The 24,343-nt window shown below is 44.4% G+C and overlaps 2 long non-coding RNA genes across 2 annotated transcripts in view; one reads left to right on the forward strand and one right to left on the reverse strand.

The window, feature by feature from the left end:
* Window positions 1-359: 359 nt before the first annotated feature.
* The window catches only part of LOC144456864 (uncharacterized), a 48,888-nt gene continuing 24,904 nt past the window's right edge, over window positions 360-24,343 (forward strand). The window contains exon 1 of the long non-coding RNA XR_013486041.1: window positions 360-680. This is a non-coding gene — a long non-coding RNA (uncharacterized LOC144456864). The remainder of the gene's footprint in view (window positions 681-24,343) is intronic.
* Window positions 2,659-4,597, reverse strand: LOC144456863 (uncharacterized). The gene is made up of 3 exons (XR_013486040.1): window positions 3,923-4,597; window positions 3,592-3,708; window positions 2,659-3,303 (listed from the first exon to the last, which is right to left on the reverse strand). It is a non-coding gene; the product is annotated as an uncharacterized LOC144456863 (long non-coding RNA).

Here is a 24,343-nt window from a genome sequence, read left to right on the forward strand (position 1 = left end):
CGGGGAGGGGAGGGAAGGGTGTCTAGGGGAGACGGTAACTGTGAACACAAAAAATATCTAGTGCTTGTCTATTTCCTTAGTTTACCCAAATAAAATTAACAAGACATTGAAGGGAAGAAGTAGGTCCTGTTCTCTGATTAGGAAAGGAAGCTGAGTCGTTTTTTAATTAAGGCCTGAGAACCCCAGAGTATTCCCCAATCACTGCAAGTTTAAGGATTCGGTCTTGTCCTTTTTATTTTTCATATCCACTTCTTTTAAACTTTCAGAAAAGAGAGCATTCTGCTACTTCGACCCCATTCTATTTTCTTTTCTCGACTTTTAGAAAGAAAGAAAAAAGGGGGGAGGCGGCCCGGGAGGGGGGGGTTCTAATTTAATTCCAGTATAAATTTAAAAAAAAAGTTCAGTCTCTGGAGGGCAGTTTCAAGTTGCCCTTCGCCAAAGCCTACAGAGCTGGTTTCTAGGCTGCCCTCTTTTGGAAGCAGAAGATCTACAAGGGGAGGGGAGGAAGGAGGGAGGCGGGAGGCGGGAGTGGGGGGAAGGGAGAGAAGAGGAAAGAAAGAAACTAAAATAGTAATGAGCCAAGGAGGAAAGCAATGTCTGTATGTTAAAAGCAAGGAAGCGCTCATCTAAATATCACCCAGGCACCTTCGGACTCGGCGGAGAAAAGGACGCTGACTTGGGTAGGACACCACAGCGCACGGCTCCCAAATTAGCTGGAGGATCCTCCCGATGAAAAGGGAGAGGGAAGGGGTGGGGGTGGGGGGGTGCTGAGAGAATGAGAGTGCGAGAGACTTGGGATGGGGGGAGGTGATTGCAGGAAAAATTAATGCAAGTCTGAAGCTTATATGGCTGCCTGAACAGAATGCCGAGGGATCTCGAGCGATCACTGGAGCAGCAATGAGTGACAGGCGCTCTCTCTAAGCTTTTTAAAAAGTAGTTCTTTATTCTTTGAAAACCTTGCAAATTCAAACACCATCCCCCCCCCTTGAATATATACCGGTATTCAGATTAAGAATCTCTCACCGCCACCCCTTTTCTTTCGCCCTCACTCAGAAATTGGAGGTCTTAAATTCTTGAGTGGAGGATTTTTAAAAAATTTAAAACATAATACAGACGTGAAGAAACAAGGGTTTAATCGCTTACGGGGGGGGGGGGAGCAGGGCGGAGATGGAGGGAAAGCATATTTTTATAAATGTTTAATGCTTTCACACCCGGATGCTACAAGACGCTGTAATTGTGACGGTGGGGTATGTATGCAATAAATCATTTAGTTGCTAATAAAAATTCTGCTTGTTTGTCTTGAGTTTGCCAATGGCGCTTGCATTTTTCAAGTGTTTCTCATCAGCGGGCTAGGAGAATCTGCATTTCATTAAAGCTGCAATTTCTGTGTTGATCAATCTCTTTTTTCTCTCTCCCAGCCCCTCCACACACACCCCTTTCTTTTGTCAGTCATCCAACCTATCTTATCCTCCCCCCTTTCACACACACACACACACACACACACACACACACACAACACACGCACCTCAGTTTTAAGGAAAAAAAAAGCTTTAGTGAGAGTGTTTGGCGGGGCGAGTGCCTCCAAACCCCACAAATCCAGGACCTCTGCTATTTTGGAGAACATTTTATATAATCAAACGGTTACCTAGATGAGAGGCTGAAGGCTTTTTTTTTAAGCCGAGGGTGGGGGCGTGTGTGAACAGGGTGGGGATGCACGGGGGTGAGGAAAACATGCAAAACAGATCCTGTTAACACTAGAGCAGTAAACAAGCTGGCTGGCATGTTTATATAGGACCTAAATATGTGTGTGTGCATAATACGGTTGTTGATGCAAGATCGGGCCCTCCCGGATGAAACACGGTCTGATTCCGTGGCGAATGTTTAATTGCCTTGATCTTTGCCACTGATAGTGAAGTCACGACTTGAATTGAGCCCTTTTTTTCCTTCTCTCCTCCCGCACCCCCCCCCTTTTGCTGCAGTCAGTCTGGTAAACAGCAGCTGGGAGCCATCTTGTAGGATTGGGTGGGGAAACCAAAGCCAGGAGCTTTGCTGGGAATGTAGTGGGGGGAAAAAAACCAACCGATTGTGCCCTGGGGGGCGGGGAGGGACGTGTAAGTGTGGAATGAACGAGGGTAGCGTGTGTTGTATAAGAGAGATCGAGTACCCCCCCAGCCCCCGCCAGAAAGCAAAGCAGTCAAGAGAACGAGCTTGTACGGCGTCGAATAATGCGTCCATCCGCGGATGGTTCAGCTGGGCTCTTGCTGCTCGGCTCCTTCTCCTTCTAGCGGGCGTTTGAATTTCTTTTTATTTATTTGGGGGTGGGGAGCGGGGTGGCTGGGGTGTTAATCATTGGCTTCGCTCTACTCTCCTCGCTTGAAAATCGTGGGTTGTGTGTTTGGTGTGCAGCCTCCGCCTTCTCCCCCCCCTCCCCGAAAACCTAAATTTAAAGACTAGATCTTGTAATTCCTTCCTCTCTCTCTTCAACGCTCCCCCCCCAAGACTCCGGGAGCGGGCAGGATTTTGCTCGACTTCACAACAGCCATTTTCCGAGCTGAACCGTTCAGCTTTACAAGTACTTGTGCAGTTCGCCACCCCCTCACTACCTGCACCCCCACCTCCACTCCCACCCCCCTGCACGCCGGTTGGAAGAGCTATGGCTTAAAAGTTTGTTTCTATTTTTATTTTAAAATGGACTTGATAGGACCTGTGCAAGCTGTTTCGCCGGTTTGGTGGGGTTTTCCCCTTTTTTTTCTCTTCCCCCCCCAAACCCGCGCACTCCCGAAAACATGAGGTGGATGGGAGTGGGGCGGGAAAGATAGAGGGATAGAGAAGATAACAGCCCTTCCGACCTGAATTTGCTTTCTCCAAATAAAATCCGTGGAGGGAAAAAGCATTCTCCAAGTCCCAACCCCACTACCACCACCCATCTCCTCTTTCTCTGCTCCCTTCCTGGGCTGTGTTAATTAGATTAAGCCCTTCTTTTGTTTCGCTGCGGTCTGTTCGGAACTGTGGGGGCCTTTTTTCTGACGGAATGTAGCATAAACACATAACCATGCCCCAGCTGGGTTGACAAAATACTCCCCCCCCTTTTTTTTTTTAAATCAAAGGACAAGCCAACCTTGAGGCTTTTACACTCATATCCACAGCCTCCTCCTCCCCTCCCCCCCCAGTTGTTGCTTGGCTTAGCAGGGGAGAAACGGCTCTTTTGTTTCCCAGCGCGCTGTCCTCCTGGTCCCGGGACCAGATAGGAATCTCTCCTCGCAGCTCGCCGCCGCAGCCTCAGCCTCTTTCCTTCTCATTCACCTTGGAAAGAAGGAAGACTAACGCTGTCTTCGGCTACGAATCCGAACGAGCTTCTCCAAGGTTCCTTGCAGCTCTAAAATCTAGTGATTACTGTGTCCGTCTTCCCGTCTTTTCCCCCCAGCCCAGCCCCCCACCCTTTGTAGACTCAAGGGCACTTCCTTCCCTACCCAGGCAACCCAGTGCGCTGGGCAAATAGCGCACCCCAGCCCTTCCAACCTCCCCAGGGCCCCCCGCACTGGGCTTCCCAGTGCCTGGACGGCGATGCCCTGTGGCGTAAACAATGCTTACTGGCTAAAAACTTTGCAAATCCCAAAATGGAGCCCCCCTCCTTTTTTTGTGTGTGTTAATAACACGGTCCTCATCCCTGGCTGAGTGACCCGGGAGTCCTCGTCTAAAGGTTGTGTCCTGATAAAGGAAAGCATTTAATTAGAGAAGCAAAAGGTTTGGGTAATTATAAAACTGAGAATTTGATTCCAAGCGTGAGTCTGGGTTTTTCCAGGTTTGCTGTCCTGGACAAACACATATACCCTCACTGGGTTGTTTTGCTTTTTTAGGGATTGTTTTCCTTTCCCCATCCCCCCACTCCTCCAACCCTTTAAAACCTGGAGGTCCAAAGTACCTGACTTCCCAGCTTGCCTTGTTTATTCGGGGATTGACCGAAGTGAGGCCTTTTAGGGGCCTCGGATGGAGTCCCGAGACTACTTAGCAGAGACTAGATACTAAGTCTGAGCTGCAGTCTCGGGTTCTCTCTACCTCTTTTTGCTCCGGGAAGACCCGGAGAAGCGGAGTCAACGCCTGTGCTCTTCCCGCGGTCCCCGCGGCAAAGTGAAAATGGGTCCGCGGGGAGGAGAGCACCGCGTTGACCTGGGTGGGTTCGGCATAAGCTGGGGGGGGGGACAAGCAGTTTCGGGGGTCGTTTGTTTCCACCACCCCCCTCGCGTTTGTCTTTTGAAAGGACTAAGGCTGCAGCCCCCATCCCAAAGCCCAGCCGGGTCTTACACTCAACTCTGTTTTGATTGGAAAGGAATTAAAGACTCCTTGCTGAGGGAGGACAGTTTCAGCCATAAATCTCGTGTTAGCTTCTACGAGTTTGTCTCCCTCCTTCTAGCTCTCTCACCATACGCCTCAACTTCTTGTCTGGAACTAGTGGACATCTCCTACTTCTCCTCCAAGGCACCTTCTGCTGGAAACTTGCCCTCTCCCCCGAAACTCTCAGCCAGTATCGGGGGGGGGGGAAGAAAACAGAATTTGGTCCCCAGGGGGGACATCTTGGATCAAGCCGAAGCGGCTTGGGTTTCTTACCGGTTTGGGCCCGGAATGGCATGGACTAAGGGAGAGGGAATTCGGGATCTGGGTTACTGGAGCCGGCGATCCGTCTAGACCGAGGGTGGAAATGGGGTTTGCTCTCAAGCTTTGGTCCCTCAGTCCCCTCTGCGTCCGTCCAGACTGTTCTCAGATACGGCTACCCCTAGTCCCCAGGGCTCGGTAGTTGGTCCATAGTTCTGAGTTTAAGTAGCTTCTCCCGGCCCAATCCGACACCTAGTGACCAGACACCGAGCCCGAGCTCCTCCGCTCTTCTAAAGTGAGAGAGGCTAACTTTTCTTAACCAGAAATCGGTCCACCCTTCCGTCTCCCGACTCAAAACCCTCTGGCCAGCCGGATCCCGCTGCAGCTACCTTAGTTTACATTCCCTCTGCAAGAGGAAAGGATCTCCTCCGAAGAGAAATCCGGGTGAATAGGGTTTGGGGCCCAGAGTGGTTGTGTGGTCAGGGCTGGCTTAGTAGATAAGCCCAGGCAGCTCCGACTACGGTGGCTCCAACGCTTCTAAAGGAGAGGAGAGCGAACAAATAGATTCCTCCTTCCCCCGGACACCTTCCATTCTAACCCAAGAAACACTCTCAGGCTGTAGGTTCCGTACTGAGCTGAGGGAGGTTAGGAAGCTTTGACAGCGGCACTCTAATTCGTTGTGCCGTGGAATCCGAAGGCGTAGAGTCCCGGGGTAAAGCCTAGCAGGGAGGCCAAGAAGCTGGAGAGATTGCACTGAAGGAAACTGCACACTCGATGAGTGCCCTCTGTGTGGTCTACCTTCTGAGCCCACGGTCAAGGCGCTCTTGTCTGCATCGAGGCCCCACAGGACCCCAAGGAGAGACTGGAGTCTCCCTCGGAGTGGCTCAGGCTCTGTTTGGCTCAATTACTTCCTCGTTGGGTCCTGAAGCTGTCCCAGAAAGAAGGAGGAAGGTTTGGGGCAGCTGCACAATAAGGGAGAGAGGACCCAGCCGCTTTGGGATAAGTGCCGCATCTATATGGGTCTGCCTGTTCGCAGATCGCGTTGAGAGCTGAGCTACAAGCCCAAAGGGGTAGCAGCAGACTGCACAAACTAGTCGCCCTGAATATATTGGAATAGAGTTATAAGGATTGCTAGTTTCAGAAGCTCCATTTCTGGAACCTGTCCTTACCCCTATCCAGCCAGACAGGAGAGGAGAGGACAGTATTGAGTTCATTCAGGATTGGGGGAATACAACGGAAGAGGAGGTCACCCTCAGAAAGTTGGGGTTTGGAGTGGAACAGGGAGGATATCCTTGACTTGTGAGATAGTTATACCTTTAGTCTAGGGTGTCTTCACCTGCTGTTTGCCCAGTTTTTAACTTAGCTCCTATCCTTTAGTTCTCTTCACTATTACTTGACCTCAGAGCCGGTGGAGAGGAATGAGGTTAGAAAATTTTCTCATAAATACCTTGATAAAATCTCCAAAATGTAGTTGACTAATCTCCCTTTTCCATGACTGCTGGCCCATGCAACCTACAGATGCCGTATTTCCCACTCATATGGAGCTAGGGGTCCACCTGAGCCCAGGCAGTAGGGTTCTTTAGATTGGTACAGTAAACTTTGAAAAGTCAGACCAAGGACAGTAACACCCAGATTCCAAAGTCACGCAGTTGGCTTGTACAACTGAAGCGACAGCTGGTCCAAGGCCCGTATCTCACTAGAGAGGTGTTGCCTGAGAGCCTTGAAATTCCTGCCTCTCTTGAAAATCTTCCTATCTCCATCTTTTGGGTGCCCCAAAGCCCTGGGGCTGGATTCCTTGCTGCCAAGGTTGTAATTCACCAGAAATATTTATAATTCTGCAAATATGGAAGTCTGACAAAACATCTCATTGATTCTAAAGCCTAGTTCATGAAAGGAGATAGACTTCTATCTCTTCTCAGTTTTTTCCCTGGGTATAAAGGTAGATAAACAACATGTAGTCAGCTGTGCCTAAGGAACCTAGTGTATAAATCCAGAGAGAGTTTATTTTCCCTTAATTAATTCCACCACGAATTATTTTACATTGCTGTGCCTACCAATTGGGGTGAAAATACCTTTACATCTTGTGACCTCTACATTAAAAACTCAAGATACAGGCATTCTGGAATGGACAGCAAAATACTTCTTATCTTTTCCTTTTCCTCAGTTTCTCATGATTTTTTCAGTACTTTTCAGAGGTTAGGGGAGATAGTTATATTTCCCTTCTCCCCTCCCCCTGTTTTTAAACAGCAAACACCATTAGTCACTGATAAAGCCATAAGGCTGAAATCTAAACGTTTCAAAAAAATAAGTCTAGGGAAAGTAATCATTCAGAAACTCACAGATGGGCCATCAAGATATACTGACTGACATGTCCAGGGTGCATTGGGCCTGGTGCTTTCAGAAACACTGATCAATGAATTAAGCGAAGTTCTCCCAGGTGTCTCTGCCACAGAAACCAGTCTCTATGGATCTCGCATCTTATTTAAACCACATTTCCAACCGCTATGGGTGTATTTTTAAAATTACATTTTTCTTGCTGCCTGTTAGTGCTTTAAAGGGACAGGGATTTAAGAGCTGCTGGACAAGATCTTACAGGACTTGCTCAGCGGGTGTCAGAGAGAAAGGAATTCAGAAGTTGGCTGCCTCTATCTTGTCTTAAACCACTACTATTTAAACCAGAACCCTCAAGGAACTGGAGAACCCAGATTTGGAATCCAAAGGCGAAACAACTTCCTTCTCTCCTCTCTCCCCCTCCTTAAAAAAAAAAATCTCTGCAGTTTTCAGCCCAAGGTTACATTCCAGTACACACATTTTTACACAGAATCGAAGATAGCGTTTCTCCAAATAAACCGCCAATAAATCAGCCAGGCGGCCCGGTTCCCCAGAGACTGGCTTGGCTGAAGGGCTCCCGGCAACCTTAAGCAACTTGCATTTCTAACGCTGTGGACGAGTATAGAGGGGTGCGGGGAGTGGAATAGAATTAAGAAATAATAGACCCTGAAGTCCTATCTAATCTCCTCCGCCCCTCTCTCCCCCCCAAAAAAAATCTTGAAAGAAAAACTGTAGCCAGGTGTGTGTTTGCGGGTATACACACGTGTACTTATGTGGGGGAGGAGAACTCAAATATGTGAGTGGGGAGGGGATGAGTTTGTAGATGTATGTGTGTATTGCATGGTATGCTAGCTCTAGGCTAGGGGGAAGCCAAAGTGGAAGGCATTTGACCCTCCCGGAGAGGTGGGGGAGGCAGCGGGGCGTTGGCGCCGGCCCCTTGTTCGATTCCTCCCGACGCTTACAGCCTGATGCGGTCTGGCCAACCGCTATCACCTCTCGCTCGTTCTCGGCCAACCTCGGGCCGGTAGTGGGGAGTGTGCGCTGCGGATTCCAACCTTGAAATAGCCGCAGCAGCCAAACCTGGGGGAAGCTACTGGGGCGCCTCTTCTCCTTGGGGGCCTCCAGGGATCAGGCCTGAATATATTAATAGCTGCGATTTTCCTTTCTCTCTATGCCCCCCTGCCTGGGATCCCAGCAGTCCCGCGTTCCGAGAATGCCACTGGAGCCCACCAACCGTCCCAGGCTTTGGACAGCTGAAAGCGACCCTTCACGCCACCCCACCCCATCCCCTAACCCCATAGGCGCCCTAGAGCTTCTGCAGCCTTTGGCCGCCTATCCCAGCGCCTCTCCCAGGCAGTCCCACCCCAACTGGGGGGAAGCTGGAGGGGGGGAGGGGGAAGGAAGCATCTTAGTCCGGCTCAACATTCCCCTGGAGAGCTCTGTTTAGCCTTCTGAGCCCTGGACAAGCCTTGCTCGGGCCTCTCAGAAACAGAGATGAGCTGGGGCGGGGGGGCCTGGGGGGTTGACCTTAGAGGCCTCTAGCCAAACTCGGCCGAGCCTTTGACTCCGCGTGAGATGCCAATCAACTTAACCTTTGCTTGAGTGTCAGAAAGCGCCGCCGGAGTCCTGCCCTCAGCCCCTGCTGTGCTATTAAGCTGAGCAGGGCTAAGCTGGGCCGGGGGCTGAGGAAAGTGACGGCGGGAACGAGCTCTGATTACTGCACCCGCAGCCCCTAACCCTACTGTACTCTCCGCTAGCACCCCGCTGTCTCCCTAGAAAGCGCTGGGAACCAACTAGTCAAGGCCAGTCAGTATTGGAAGAAAGAGCATGGATTGTAAATTCAAAGGACCTGGGTTCAGATACCACCTTGGATGCTTGCTACCGGTGTGACCTTAAGCACGACGAAACCTCAGTTTCCTCATCTGTAAAACGAAGGGCTGCACTAGATGGCTTCCGAGTTCCCTTCTAACTTGTAGATCTAAGATCGAAAGACCTCCAACCCGGGGCCTAGGGCATCCAGTTCAAGCCCAGCTCCCCCCCTGGTCTGTTTGGTCTGGACTGCCCCGAGCCATCACACTTTGAAGTTCACCACCTTTCCCACTCAACGATGTATAAAAGGAACAACTTAGAAAGCTCCCTTCTTTTCCGAGAACTTAAATGCTTCAACATAGACTGGGAACCTGCTATGAGTAGAGCACATATCCTGCCCTGGAAAAGCTTACAGTCTAATTAGGGAGACAGCCTGGGCCAACACAAATTAAACAGTGCAACAATGATTCCACACACACCCTCCCCACCCCTACCTGCGTATATCACTCTAAGAATTCAAGGGCCGAAAGTTTCTTCCACACCTCCAACCAAATGGATTTCGTAAAGCCCCGGGACTTGCTGAATCATTCAGTTAACAAGGAGATGTGTCTGCCTTATTAAAGGAAGGCCATCCTAATAAATATGAAGATCGCTCCGAAGCAAAAGGCTGCGGCTAGGGCAAAGACTAAGCCGCACTGGGGCCAAAACTAAGCTACTTAGGCCAGAATCTGGTGGGATGTGCTGAGTGGGTTCCCAGTGATCCTGGGGCATAGGAAGGAAAGGTATTTTTCTGGAATGAGGTCAGGCATATTTTATTTCCCATTTCTAGAAACATCCCGATCCCTGGGCTATCACACACCACGTTTGTCTATTCAGGTATAGTATTTCACCATAGAATACAAAGGCACACACCCTACCCTGTGCTGTATATATCTTTTTCCACCAAGGGTCATCAAATCAAAGGATTCTGATGGTGGCGGAGAGGGCAAGAGGGATCTCTGGTGGGGAGGGTGAGAATGGGGAGAAAAAGAAAGGCGAGGTAAACTAGTTCTCACCTTCCTCGGAGTCTCTGGCAGTCTTTGGAAAGAAGCATTTTTCACACACGCTCCTCCTCCCTCTAGGTTTTTATTCTCTGACATTTTCTTTCAAGCAGAAAATAAAAACATTTCCCATGGCTACTACTTTGAAAGATTCCCTCTCGTTTTTTCCTCCCACCCCAGTCTCAATCTTCTTCAGGCTGGCAGCTCAAAGTCCGAAAACAAACCGAAAAGATTGAAAAAAAAAAGCCACCTTTCCAAACAGGCTTTTCTCACTGCACTCCTCCCCTCTTCCTCTTCTGTGTCCCTTTTTCTTCTCCAGAAACCCTCAACCCCCATTTTCAGGAGCTCAGTGCAAAGTGGAGGAGAATCAAGATCATTGCTAAGAGTTCAGCATTTATATAAAGAAAATGACCCCTGAATGTATAGAGGGAAGTGTCTTCTACCCAAGAGTTGAGTCCCAGAGAGTATGAGGAACAGATGAAGGAAGAATTCAGTTTTTATGATGACCAAGGGCCAAAGCAAAGGAAAGTAAAGAGTTAAAATTTATGATTAGCCTGTGCAGAACCTGCCGTCCAGACCCTGAAATTAGGGGAATGGTCTAGGGAGCCTGTAATCTGGGGTATTCCATCTGTTAGCAGATGGGTTAGTCAAATACTTTAAAGGCCTAAGGCTCATGTACAAGTACTTACATGTATATGTTTACAAGACCCACTTTCTCTTAAGGCGCAACCCCTTCCCCACCCTTTTGCCTACTCACACAAACATATATACATATGCATCTCTAAGTGTGTGTGTGTGTGTGTGTGTGTATCCCTTATGAGACTTCTTTTCCCTTCCCAGCTTGCCCTTTGATGTTCAGGGAAACTTGAAGTTAACAAGATAAATAACTTTGGATGGGAAGGTGTACTGTATCATTGACTTGAGAGTCTGCATTAACCTACCACTGCATTAACCTACCACCATTAACCTAAGTCTTCTTCTAGATTTGGAGGTATTTGCAATTTAATTCAATAAACAGCCATTATTCAGCCCTTACCAGCTAAGCAAAACTTAGTTCCTGTCCTCAAAGAGATTACATTCTCACTGAGAAGATAAGACATGCATAAAAAGACCATGGTACAAAATAGGATAATATAGGACCAAGAGAGGTATGACTCAAGTCCTTTGAAGGATCAGAGCAAACCTCTTCCAGAGAGCATGGATGGTGTCATAGAGAAGATGACACTGGAGTTGCACTTTGAAAGATGCGACAGGGATTCAGCTGTTGGGAAGTGAGGAGATAATGTCTGAAAATGAGATTTGCATTTCTGGACCATGGCCTCGAATACAGTAATGACAGGCAATGCAGGAATGCACACCTAACAATGACTGATAAAAATGGTTTTGTCTCAATATTTGAAATCTAATCAAAAGGTATTTAAATTGAAAAGAAAGGGGAAGAGAGAACTATGTATGTTCATCAAGCTTGAATACTATAGATGGAGAACAACTGTAACATAAAAAAAGGAGTAGGAATAGAGAGGTCCAGAAATTCATAGGAGAAAATGTCTAAAAAGGATTCGACAATAAAGCACCTGGCCTCAGATGTCTATACATAATGCACAATGTATGGATAACAAGCAAGGTGAACCAGAGAGCCTAACTCAAGGACTCTCACAGGTATCAGTAAGACTTAGTAGGTTGCGACCCATGACTGGTATGGTGGTGAAAGGGGGAAGGGAAGGGAACAGGTCATTATATACAGCCCACTACATGTTAAGCCCTTTCCAAATATTACCTCATTTGATCCTTATAGTAAACTTGCAGGGTTAGTGGCATTATTCCCATTTTGTAGTTGAGGAAACTGAGGTAAACAGAAGCTAAGTGACTTGCCCAGGGTCAAGTGGGATTTGAACTCAGGTCTTCCAGACTCCAGGACTCTATCCACTGTACCACCTAGCTGCCTCAGGGAATACTATTTCAAAAGGAATAGGATGGGAAGAAGCAATATTGTCATCAGAATGTACCACAGACCACCTGAACAGGAAGAAGAAAGAGAGGAAAAGTTTGGGAAACAGATCACAAGCTTAGAATAGAGGTTTATAGTAAAGATGGGGTACTTCAACTATCCAGATATTTTTTGTTCCCCTTCTAAAAAAAAAAAAGCAGAGTAGCTATTGACTTCTTGATTTGTCTTAATGATAATTTTTTTTTGGGGGGGGAGGCAATTGGGGTTAAATGACTTGCCCAGAGTCACACAGCTAGTAAGTGGTATGTGTTTGAGGCCAGATTTGAACTCAGGTCCTCCTGACTCCAGGGCTGGTGCTCTATCCACTGCGCCACTTAGCTGTCCCCTTAATGATAATTTGATCTTTCAAAAAGTGGAGTAACCAACAACGGGAAATAGTATTCTGAAATCTGATTCTTACTAACCAGGAGGAACTAGCTGCTCGAGGTAGAAATACAATCATCTGTTTGGCTTTTAAAGCTCAAAAAACCTGGTCCCTCCCTACCTTCTAGTCTTCTACTTTACCGCCTTCTACATACTTTATAATTTTCTTGGTATTCCTCAAACATAACACACTAAACACTGGCTTTGTGCCTTTTCACTGGCTCTCCCCCTTGTCTGGAATACTTTCCCTCCTAACTTCTGCAAGAGGCTGCTCCCTACTCTAGTAGTACTCCCACTAGTCCCTTCTCTCCTAAATCACTTCCCATTTACATTATGTATCGGGTATATCTTACATATATAGTTGTTTGCATGTTGTCTCCCTTCTTAAGTGTGAACTCCATGAAGTCAGCATATATTTTTATCTTTCTTTCTATCCCTAGTGATTAGCATAGCGTCTGGCACGCAGCAAACACTTAATAAATGTTTGTTGATGATGACAATAGTGGGAACCTTAGGGTACCAGCTTAGAATATACGTTCAGGAAGGAGAGAAAACAAGGCATAGTCTGACTTGTACAACAGATTTCACAGGATTCAGAAAAAGAATAGATAGGATCCTGTACACTAAAATGCTATAGGGAGTCAGTTGAGGAGGAATAAGAAACGCTCAGGAATAAAGTTCTTAAGTCACAAAGAGAAACAATTCTGATAAGGAAGAAAAACTGGAGTTGTCTGAAGAGACCGAGGAGGACGTACAGAGAACTCGACAACCAAGCAACTTAGGTTTGGAAAAGCCTCATACAGAAGATGAAAGCAAGAGCAGGCCAGGTACACGACGTGGCCCTATAAAAATATTCAACAGTGCGAAAGTTCAGAACAAGCTGAGTCAAGTGCAAAATGCTAAGGACAATAATAAAAAAATTTTTAATCTACAGGGCCAAAAAAACGCATCAGAAAAAGGAAAAGAACTGTGGCTAAAGTGGATAGGACAATGATAATGGTGAACTGCTTCAATCTCTTTTTGTTTGTTTTTTTTTCTGCAAAGGAGAATGAGCTTTAGCCTGGGAAGGACAGACCAGAAATAGCTATTAGGGAGTTGAAATTCTAGATAAGCAGTGAAGACAGTAAGAGACCCCCAAGCTGCTCTTTATGAGTTCAAGTCACCAGGCCCAAATGGACTGCCTCCTCGGTCATTGAAAGTACAAATGTATGTTAAGTAATCATTGAGCCACTGTCCATAATCTTTGAAAGATCATGAAGCATGGGAGATGTGCCTAAAGGATTGGAAAGGGCAAATGTGCCAATTTTCTAAAAAAGAAAAAAATGGAGTATTCAAACGATAGGACAGTTAGATCACCTCATCTTCCTGGCACAATCCTATAATGTGGGGTTTTGTTTGTTTTTTAATCAGTTTTGTTTGTTTATTTATTTTTCATTTTCAACATTCACTCTTAAAAGCTTTTGAGTTCTAAATTCCCCCTCCCCTTTCCTCGTCCCCAAGACAGTATGCAATCTGATATAGGTTATACATGTAAAATCATATTAAACATATTTCTGCATTAGTAATGTTATGCAATGAGAATCAGAACAAAAAGGGAAAAACAAAGAAAAAAGCAAAAAAAGAAAATAGTATGCTTCGATTTATATTCAGACTACATAGTTCTTTCTCTGGATGTGAATACATTTTCTATCAAGAGTCTTTTAGAATTGTCTTAGATCATTGCATTGCCAAGAAGAGCTAAGTCTATCAAGGTTGTTCATTACACAGTGTTGCTCTTACCATGTACAATGTTCTCCTGGTTTTGCTCACTTCACTCAGCATCAGTTCATGGAAGTCTTTCCAGGTTTTTCTGAAATCCAGCTGCTCCTCATTTCTTATAGCACAATAGTATTCCATTACATTCATATACCACAACTTGTTCAGCCATTCCCCAGTTGATGGGCATCCCCCCTCAATTTCCAATTCTTTGCCACCATGAAAAGAGCTGCTATAAATATTTTTGTACACGTGGGTCCTTTTCCCTTTTTTATGATCTCTTTGGGAAACAGACCTAGTAGTTGAATTGCTAAATCAAAGGGTATCACAGTTTTATAGCGCCTTGGGCATAGTTTCAAATTGCTCTCCAGAATGGCTGGATCAGTTCACAACTCCACCAACAATGCATTAGTGTTCCAATTTTCCCACAACTTCTCCAACTATAATGTGTTTTTAAAGGATACCTAGTGAACCTCTAGGAAAGAAAGAAACCATCTCAAAGAGCCAGGAAACCTTTATCAAGAGCAGATAGGATTAACTTCATTTCTTCTTTGGCGGCATTACTAAACTGAAAGATCAGGGAAATGCTGTGGGTATCATCTACTTAGATTTCGCCCAAGCATTTTGTCTTTATTCTTATAGGCAAGATGGAGAGATGTGGGATAGACAAACGTACCATTAAGTGGCAACTAGGTGGCACAGTAGATAGAGTGCGGGGCCTGTAGTCAGGAAGACCTCAGTTCAAATCTGGCCTCAGATACTTATTAGCTGTGTGACCCTGGGCAAGTCACTTAACCCTGTTTAGCTCAGTTTTCTGATCTATAAAATGATCTGGAGAAGGAAATGGTAAACCACTGCTGTATCTTTGTCAAAAAAAAAAAAGCCAAATGGGATCATAAAGAGTTGGACACAGGGGCAGCTAGGTGGCGCAGTGGGTAGAGCACCGGCCCTGGAGTCAGGAGGACCTGAGTTCAAATCTGAACTCAGATACATAACACTTATTAGCTATGTGACCCTAGGCAAATCACTTAACCCTGTTGCCTAGCCAAAAAAAAAAGAGTTGGACACAGCACAATAACATCAACACTGGTTGAATGTCCAGACTCAAAGAGTAGCCACTGATAGTGTCAGCCTAAAAGATGGTCTCTCAGTAAGTGTTCCCCGTGCATCTGTATTTGGCCATATGCTCTATTTTAAGATTATAAGATCTTAGGGACAAACATTTGGAGCTGGAAGGATGTTAAAGGATATATAATCCAGTCCCTTCATTTTACAGATGGGATAAGTGGATCCCATTGAGGTTAAGTGACTTGCCTGAGGTTACATAGATGTAAGTGACAGAGCAGAGATTTGATTTGAACCCATAACCTCTGACTGCAAATCCAGTACACACATACTTTTATTAGTGATTTGAATAAACACATAAATATCATGCTTATCAAATTTGCAGGTGACAAAACTCAGTCAACAAACATTTATTACATGCCTACTCTATGCCAGGCAGGGTGCTAAGTGCTGGGGATACAAAGAAAGGCAAAAGACAGTCCCTGATCTCAAGGTGCCCATAGTCTCATAGCTCATAGCAAGCAATTACATACAAACAAGAGCTATGTACTGGATAAATTGGAAACAGCCAACATAGAGAAGACATTAGAATTAAACGTGATTGGAAAAGGCTTTGAGTTAAAAAGTGGGATTTTGGCTGGGACTTGAAGAAGCGGGTGAAGCCGGGGGCAGAAATGAGGAGGAAGAGCATTCCATGCTGAGGCCAGCTAGTGAAAATGCCTGGGGTCAGGAGATGGAGTATCTTTTTTGAAGACTAGAAAGAAGGTCAGTGCCACTAGATCTCAGAGTACCTGGAGGATATAAGATATAAAAAGACCAGAAACAAGTGAGGGGTTCCAAGTTATGGATGGCTTTGAATGCCAGACAGAATCAAAGAAGGATAGTTAACATGTTAGATGACAGATCCAGGTTTCAAGGAACTCTTAGTGAGCTAGAATTGAGGGCTGAATTTATTAAAATGAAATTCAGTGGACATTTACTTTAACTCAATTTAATAAGTATTTATTTTTTAATTACTTTTTAAAAAATTTACCAAAACATATCTTCTCTCCTTCTCTTCCTTCCTTCCCAACCATACCGCATTGAGAAACAAAAGCCATATAACAAAAACTTGTTGCTGCTATTTGCCCTTTGTTCTCAAAGAGGACCATGACATTAGGAAGGTGATGCCATGACTTGCAATTGAATTGGATTACAGTGAGGCCAGATTTGAACTCGGGTTCTCCTGAAGGCTATGGTCTTTAAGAGAAACCCCTTCCTCCCCTACCCCCGCCATAAAAAGTTTCAGAGATTGACAAGCATTTATTAACTACCTACATTTTAGTAGAAGGTTAGGGTTAGAAAGGCAAACAAAAACCAAAGCAATCCCTATACGCAAGGTTGTTGTTGTTCAGTCATTTTTCAATCTTTATGACCCCATTTGGGGTTTTCTTGGCAAAGACACTGGAGTGGTTTGCCATTTCCTTCTCCAGCTCATTTTACAGATGAGGAAACTGAGACAAACAGAGTGAAATGACTTACCCAGGGTCAGGTAGCCAGTAAGTGTCTGAGACTGGATTTGAATTCAGGAAGATGAGTCTTCCTGACTCCAGGTCCTGCATTCTATCTACTTTGCCACCTAGCTGCCAGTATGCAAGGTGCTTGCATGTTAATGAGGGGAAAAAACAGATACAAAGGTAAGTAAATGCAAAACATACAAAGTCAACATATAAGTAAAAGGATAATGTTGTGAGAGGTCTAGTGAACTGTCTGAAAGAAGAGCACTACGAGGTCAATATGTTTCAGCAGTGGCATATTGGTATCCAAAAAACTAATGCAACCTCAGATTGTTTTAAAGAAGGCATGGATAACCTCCAGGGATAGAGGGGAGATAGTCCCACTTGTTGTATTCTGCCCTAGTCAGAGCACATTTGCAATACTTCGGTCAGTTCTGGGTTTCACATCTTAGGCATGACATTGACAAACTGAGGAGCATCCTGACCAGGGAAGCTAGAATGGTGAGGGACCTCAAGACCATGCTATACCAGGATAAATGGAAAGATTTGGGAATGTTTCCCTAGAAGTCGAGAAGCCTTGGGGGGAGGGAAGCATACTTGCTGTTCAAGTATCTGAGAGGCTTTCATGTGGAAAAGGGATTAGATTTGTTCTTCTTGCTCCAGTGGGCACAACAGGAACATTGGGTGGGAAGATGCAAAGAAGTAGATTTCGGCTCAATGTAAGGAAAAACTTCTTAGCAGTTAGAGTTACCCCAACATGGAATAGCACAGAGGTAGTGAGTTCTCTCCCACTAGAGGTATTTTAGTAGAGGCTGGGTGACTGATTATTTGTTGGGCGTGCTTTCACTTGAATGGGGAGGGGCGGGGGTCGTTGGCATGGGCTAAACTAGGTAGCCTCTAAAATTGCTTCTAATCAGGTGATTGTAGTATTCCGTGAGCTGAGAAGGGAATTTGTTGTTTATTGTTGTGCATCAGACTCTCTGTGACTCTTATGGACCATGGCACACCCGGCCCTTCCATCCTCCACTATCTCCCAAAGTCTGTGCAAGCTCATGTTCATCGCTTCCATGACACTGTCTATCCATCTCCTCCTCTACCATCTCCTTCTCCTTTTGCCTTCAATCTTTCCCAACATCAGGGTCTTTTCCAATGAGTCCTTTGTTCTCATTATGTGGCCAAAGTATTTCACCTTCAGTATTTGACCTTCCGGTGAATAGCCCTGAATTAATTTCTTTAAGTATTGACTGATTTGATCTCCTTGGTGTTCAAGGGACTGTCCAGGAACACAGTTCAAAAGCATCCAATTCTGTGGCATTCAGCTTTTCTTATAGTCCAACTCTCATAGCCATACGTTGCTTCTCGGAACACCATAGCTTTGACTATGCAGATCTTGTTGGCAAGGTGATGTCTCTGCTTTTTAGTACACTGTCTGGATTCGCCATAGCTTTTCTTCTAAGGAATATGCATCTTTTAATTGCATGGCTACAGTTGCTGTCTGCAGTGATCTTTGAGCCCAAAAATATAAAATCTGACACTGCTTCCATTTCTTCTCCCTCTATTTGACAGGAAGTGATGGGACCAGTTGCCAAGATCTTATTTTTTTGATGTTAAACTTCAAGCCAGCTTTTACACTCTCCTCTTTCACCCTCCTCAAGAAGCTTCCTAATTCTTCACCTTCTGCCATCAGAGTGGCATTGTTTACATATATGAGAGAACTGATATTTTCCCCAGAAATCTTAATTCCAGTTTTTGATTCATCTAGCATTGCATTTTGCATGATATACTCTGCATATAAGTTAAATAAATAAGGTGACAATATACAGTCTTATTGTACTCATTTTCCAATTTTAAAACCAATCACTTGTTACATGTTTGGTTCCAACTGTTGTTTCTTGGCCCACATAAATTTTCCTCAGATGACAAGTAAGATGATCTGGTACTCCCATTTCTTTGAGGACTTTCCACATTTTGTTCTGACTCACACAGTCAGACTTTAGTGTAGTCAATGAAGCAGAAGTAGATGTTTTTCTGGAATTCCCTTGCTTTCTTCATAATCCAGTGATTGTTGCCAATTTGGTCTCTAGTTCCTCTGCCTCTTCAAAAACCAAACCTGCTTCTTCTCCATTCACATGTTGCAGAAGCCTATTTTGCAGAATCTTAAGCATAACATTGCTTAAGAGAAGGAAATACATTCCAGGCATAGGGGACATCAATGTGTATGAGCAAAATCCCTGAAGGAGGGAAGGGTAGGACATTGTTAGTGAGCAGGAAACCTAGTTTGTCATTATCTTGAAGTCTCTGAAGAAGAGTTAAAGATAAGTATTAACTCCTCTCCAGACTTTACTCTCAACTCTCTGGACTCTACCACCACTGTCCCTTCCCCAGTGTCACTGGGTACCTTCACACCCCCCCACACACACCCCCCCCCACCCCCACCTCCTTTCAACTTCCTTTTATGTGTTGGCTTCCTTCATTAGAATGTAAACACCTTGCCAGCAGGGACTGTCTTTCTTTCTGCCTGCATTTGTATTCCCACTGCTTAGCCCAGCCTGGAACCTAGAAACGCTGATTGACTTGACTTGATTAGAAATGTAAGTCTGGGTCAAATCATGGAGACTATTATAAGCCAGATCTCATAAAGATGAGCACCAAGGCAAGGCTACAAGCATTGATTAAGCACTTAGTATAGTTCTGGGCACTCTGGAGATACAAATACAAGAAAAAAGAAAGATGGTCCTGGAAATTATATTTTAATCAAGGAAGATAATATACACGCACAAAAAAGGGCACTAAAAAGTATAGAGGAATGGGGGTAGATGGGGAGGTATCTACTTAGAGGCATGGTGTTGATGTCTGGAAAGCCAGAAGGGAAGCCAAGAAGAAAATCTAAGATGGCTGGTCTGGACCTCTCCTCACAATGGAGGCCACCTCAGGTAGAACTCATCAGTGGGAGAAAGGCACCAGCCAGCATGACAGAGGACTGACCTAGGTGCCAAGGGATGTTCTAGGGTGAGGGGGCCCCAGATACTGAAGTAGCCAAGGCACAATGTCGAAAAGCTAGTTTGCTACTTCAGGTTTGGGTACAAATTTTTTAAATTAATTAATTAATGATCCATAATAAAATTCATTAATTAATAAATATATTAACAAACCATCTAAGGGTTAACAAAAAGATGTTTGCTTAGCCATAGCAGGGGAACGCTATTCAGCAAGGATACAGTAATGATTGGATTGTCCACAATTTCCCTGTTCTGTTTCCTACCATACTGGTCTACGAGTCAGAAACCTGAGGCAGGAGAGTCACTCTTCCCTCTCTGTTGGGCTTTGTACTTAACCCACTAGAAGTCTATGTCAACAGCCTGAGTCTTAAATTTCTCAGTACAGGCATACCTCCAAGATATGGTGGGTTGGGTTCCAGACCACCACAATAAAGTGAATATCTCAATAAAGCAAGTCACATGAATTTTTTGGTTTCCCAGTGCATATAAAAATTATGTTTACACCATGCTGTAGTCTATTAAGTGTGTGATTGTATTGTCTTTAAAAAAATATATATATATCTTAATTAAAAAATACTTCATTGCTTAAAAAAATGCTAACCATCATCTGAACCTTCAGTGAGTCATAATCTTTTTGCTGATGGAGGGTCTTGCTTCGATGTTGATGGCTGTTGATTGATCAGGTTGATGGTTTCTGAAGATTGGGATGGCTGTGGCAATTTCTTAACGTGACAGCAATGAAGTTTGCTGCATCAATTGACTCTTCCTTTCACTTGAACACTTAGCGTCCACGGTAGGGTTATTAATTGGCCTCATTTCAATATTGTTGTGTCTCAGCGAATAGGGAGGCCCAAGGAGAGATGTGGAACAGCTGGTTGGTGGAGTAGTCAGAACAAACATAACATTTATCGATTAAGTTCACCATCTTACATAGGCATAGTTCATGACACCCCAAAACAATCACAATAGCGACATGAAAGATCACTGATCACAGACCACCATCATAGATATAATCATAACGAAAAAGTTTGAAATATTGGGAGAATTACCAAAATCTGACACAGAGACGCAATGTGAGCACATGCTGTCAGAAAAATGGCACCTTTACCATTGCTGGACGCAGGATTGCTGCAAACCTTCAATTTGTAGAAAACGCAGTATCTTCAAAGCACAATAAAGTGGATTGCAATAAAATACAGTATGCCTACACATTTTTTTAAAAGAAAAAAATAGATTAGCCTATATGACAAACACAGGGGATCTGAGGTATAAGGATGGTTATAGAATCACGGCCTTTTAGAGTTGAAAATATCTTAAGAGATCATTTAGCCCAACCACCTCAATTTCACAAAGGAAGAAACAGAAATCCAGAGAAACTAAAATGATTTACCCAAGATCCCACAGCTAGTAAGAGGCAAAAATCAGGACTTACCCTCAGGTCTAGTGCTTTTTCCACTACCCTCAGCCACCTCCCTCAAGTTCTGGTGTCCCAAGGGACATGTGATGTTCCCCAAACATGGTGTCTCATCTCCCCTCTCCACACCTTGGCACAGGGATGGAATAAAGACCATCTTCCCTTCTACCTCTTAGAATCCCTAGCTTCCTTCAAAGCTTAGCTCAAGTGCCACCTCCTACAAGAGACTGATCCTGATCCCCTCAGCAGCTAGTCACCTCAGTCCCCCCCAAAATGACTTTGCATCGGCTTTGCATGTTTGATATTTATCTATGCACATGAATAGTGGGTGAGTTGTCAGCAGCTGAAATACTCAAGTTCACAAGAGAAAAAACTGCAGAAAAGCAGCATAAAACTCAACGGCCTCAATTTCTATTCAAAAAATGGCCAAAGTTTAAACAGCAAGCAAGACAAACCCGATGTCCTAATACAGGTAAACAAAGTTGACCTCCTAGGTATCACAGAAATTTGGTGAGATTAAACCTGTGGTTCGAATATGGCTCCAGAAAGGTGCACTTTACTGAAAATAACCAGGATAAGTAAATGGCAAGGGGTAACATTGCATATTAATAAGATACCGATGGGAGGCAATTCAGGAACTAGAAGAACTAGTGGAGAGCATAGGGTAAAACAGAAACGGTTTTGTCATCAGAGTATATTATAGACTACCTGGATGGGAAGAGGCAATAAATGAGGCGTTTGAGAAACAGATCACAGGCCTGGCCCAGAGGCCTGATGGAGTAGCGATCAGGGACTTCAATTATCCAGACAACTGCTGGCACTCTCTCTCTCTCTGCCAAAAGTAGAGTAGCTAATAACTTCTTGACTTGCCTTAATGATAATTTCATCCTTCAAAAGGTAGAGGAAGCAACCAGGGGACATTCTGTTCTGGATCTGATTCTCACTAACAGGAAGGAAGTAGTTGCTTGGGTGGAAATGATGGGAACCTTGGGGAGGAGGGAAAGTGAACCTCTTGAAATCTGTTATAGAGAAAAGAAAAAGCAGACATAGTCTGACATTCACTCAGGGTTGTGCTTTCCAGGAAAAAAAAAAGTACAGATGATGCACTTCTAAATTTAATCTGCATTATTAACATTTTCCTCCATCACTTTCTTAAGTTGAGACAATTAACAAAAACAATAAATCATACCTTGATTTGTAGAGTTTGCAGCTTTCAGAGCTGTAAACGATCACAGGGAAAATGGTTCAAGCTGGCTCCAGCACACCTCTGTGTGCACTACTAATTTGGGGAGAGCAAATTTCAAAGGGTTCAGAGGAAGGACAGGTAGGATACCATTGACTAAAATTCTGTGGGAGAGTCATTGGAGGACAGATGGAAAGGTCTCAGAAAAGAGATGCTTAAGAGTCAAAGAGAAATAATTTTAATCAGGAAAAAATAGAGAAGTTATCTAAAGAGGCAAAGAACTCACTAACCAACCTAGATTTTAAAAAGACATAAAAAACATGGAAGTAAGGACAGGATGTATATTTTTCTTAAATGACATTTACTGCAATAGTGGCTGGAGTGCTAAAGCTCAGAACAATCCTAGGATGATAAGACCTAGCTAAGGACAACACCATGAGGGTTTTTTAAAAAGCTGTATTAGGGGAAAGAAGGAGATCAAATAAAATATCTGACCATTGTTTGGGGCAGATGGGATGGTGTTAATAGACAATAAAGAGAAGGTAGAGCTGCTTATTTTTCTGCCAAAGAGAATATCCTTTGGATGGGAAAGGACAGAACAAAAACCACCGATAAAGCGTTGACACTCACCATAAGTAGAGAAGGCAGTAAGAGAGCAGTAGCTGCCTGTCTTTGATGAATTCAAGAGACACAACTCAGATTAACTGCTTCCATGGGTATTGAAAACAGTGGAGAGAGCCCTCTAGAGTCAGAAGATCTGGTTTCAAATCCTACCTCAGAATCTTTCCCACTGTGTGACTCTGGGTAGATGACTTCCCACTGGATAAGTTACTTAACCTTAGTTTCTTCTAAACCATAGTTTCTTCATTTATAAAATGAGGTGATTGAATTCAATGGTATCTAAGGACCCTCTCAGCTCTAAACCTTGATCATTTCTTGGCATAGGGAGGTGATGGTCCCACGGTACTCTGCCCTGGTCAGATACCATCTGGAGTACTGTGTGCCGTTCCGAAATCCTCAGTTTAAATGGGGTATTGATAAATTGAAAGAGCATTCGGGGGAAGGCAACCCAAATGATGAAAGGCCTCAGTTCTATGCCATTCAAGGAATGTTTGAAGGAACTGGAGATGGGGGAAGAGTTGGTAGGGAGGAAAACCATCCAGATATTTGAAGGGCCTTCATGTGGAAGAGAGGCAATGGATGGAAATTGGGAAGAAGCAGTTCTAGGACATATATCAGGAAAATTTTTCCAACGATTACAGTAATACAGCAATGGAATGGTCTGCTTCAACAGGAATGTGTGAGTGAGGTCCATGGTGGCGGATGGGAGTTGGGGAGGGGGTTCCTCCTCATTAGGAGCCTTCTTGGAGAGGCTAAGATGTTGAGGCTTGCCAAATATGTTGTAGTGTTTCTTTGTGTGTGTGGTTGGATTAGATTGCTTCTGAGGTCCTACCCAGCACTAAAATTCTGTGATTTTGTGACCCTGTGATTCTCTGCCATGTCCTACCGATAGAATCTAAATTCCTTGAGGGTAGTACCCCCATCATTTAGTGCAATTCATGGAAAACAGTAGATATTTAAATGCATGTTGAAATTGAATAGAAAGTGACCTAGCAGTTAAAGGCCTTCACAGATTGTCCCCAACCTACCTCTCTATCTTTATCACACAGCTCTCCCCTTCCCTTATCCTTTGGTCCAGTCAAACTATCAATCTTATTTTCTGTCTCCAGGACCTTTATATTCATGTTTGGAATATACTCCTTCAACACAATTTTCTTTTTGAATGTCTAGTTTCCTTTAAAGACTCAACTCAAACACCACATGATGCCTTCTGATTCTCCCAGCTGTTAGTCCCCTTCCCTCCAATCACCTTGCATCTATTTTGAGTATATCTATGTATATACCTATTTTGTCTCTCCTCAAAGAACATAAGTTTCTTGAGGGCAGAGACCATTTCAATTTTTTTTTTTGTATTCCCAGTTCCTAGCATAATGACTGGCACTTGGAATGTGCTTCATCAAGGCTCGGTGGTTGGCTGATTGATTGGCTAAAATGCAGAGTTCATGGCCAATCAGATGATCAGCTCCACTCATCTGTTTCACATACACCAGAACTTTATTCTGATCACTCAATCAATCAACCAGCATTGTGCCGGGCCCTTTGCCGGACTCTGGGGTTACTGGGTTGTTTAACCCCGATTCTCTCAACTCTTTTACCTGATGTCTGGACGACTGTCTTCTTAACCTGGTTTGTTAATGTAGCTCCTTCACTCCTTGAGTGAAGGGTGATG

This window comes from Phascolarctos cinereus, unplaced genomic scaffold (assembly GCF_003287225.1).
Source record: "Phascolarctos cinereus isolate Bilbo 61053 unplaced genomic scaffold, phaCin_HiC Scaffold_4;HRSCAF=312, whole genome shotgun sequence".
Lineage (NCBI taxonomy): Eukaryota > Metazoa > Chordata > Mammalia > Diprotodontia > Phascolarctidae > Phascolarctos > Phascolarctos cinereus.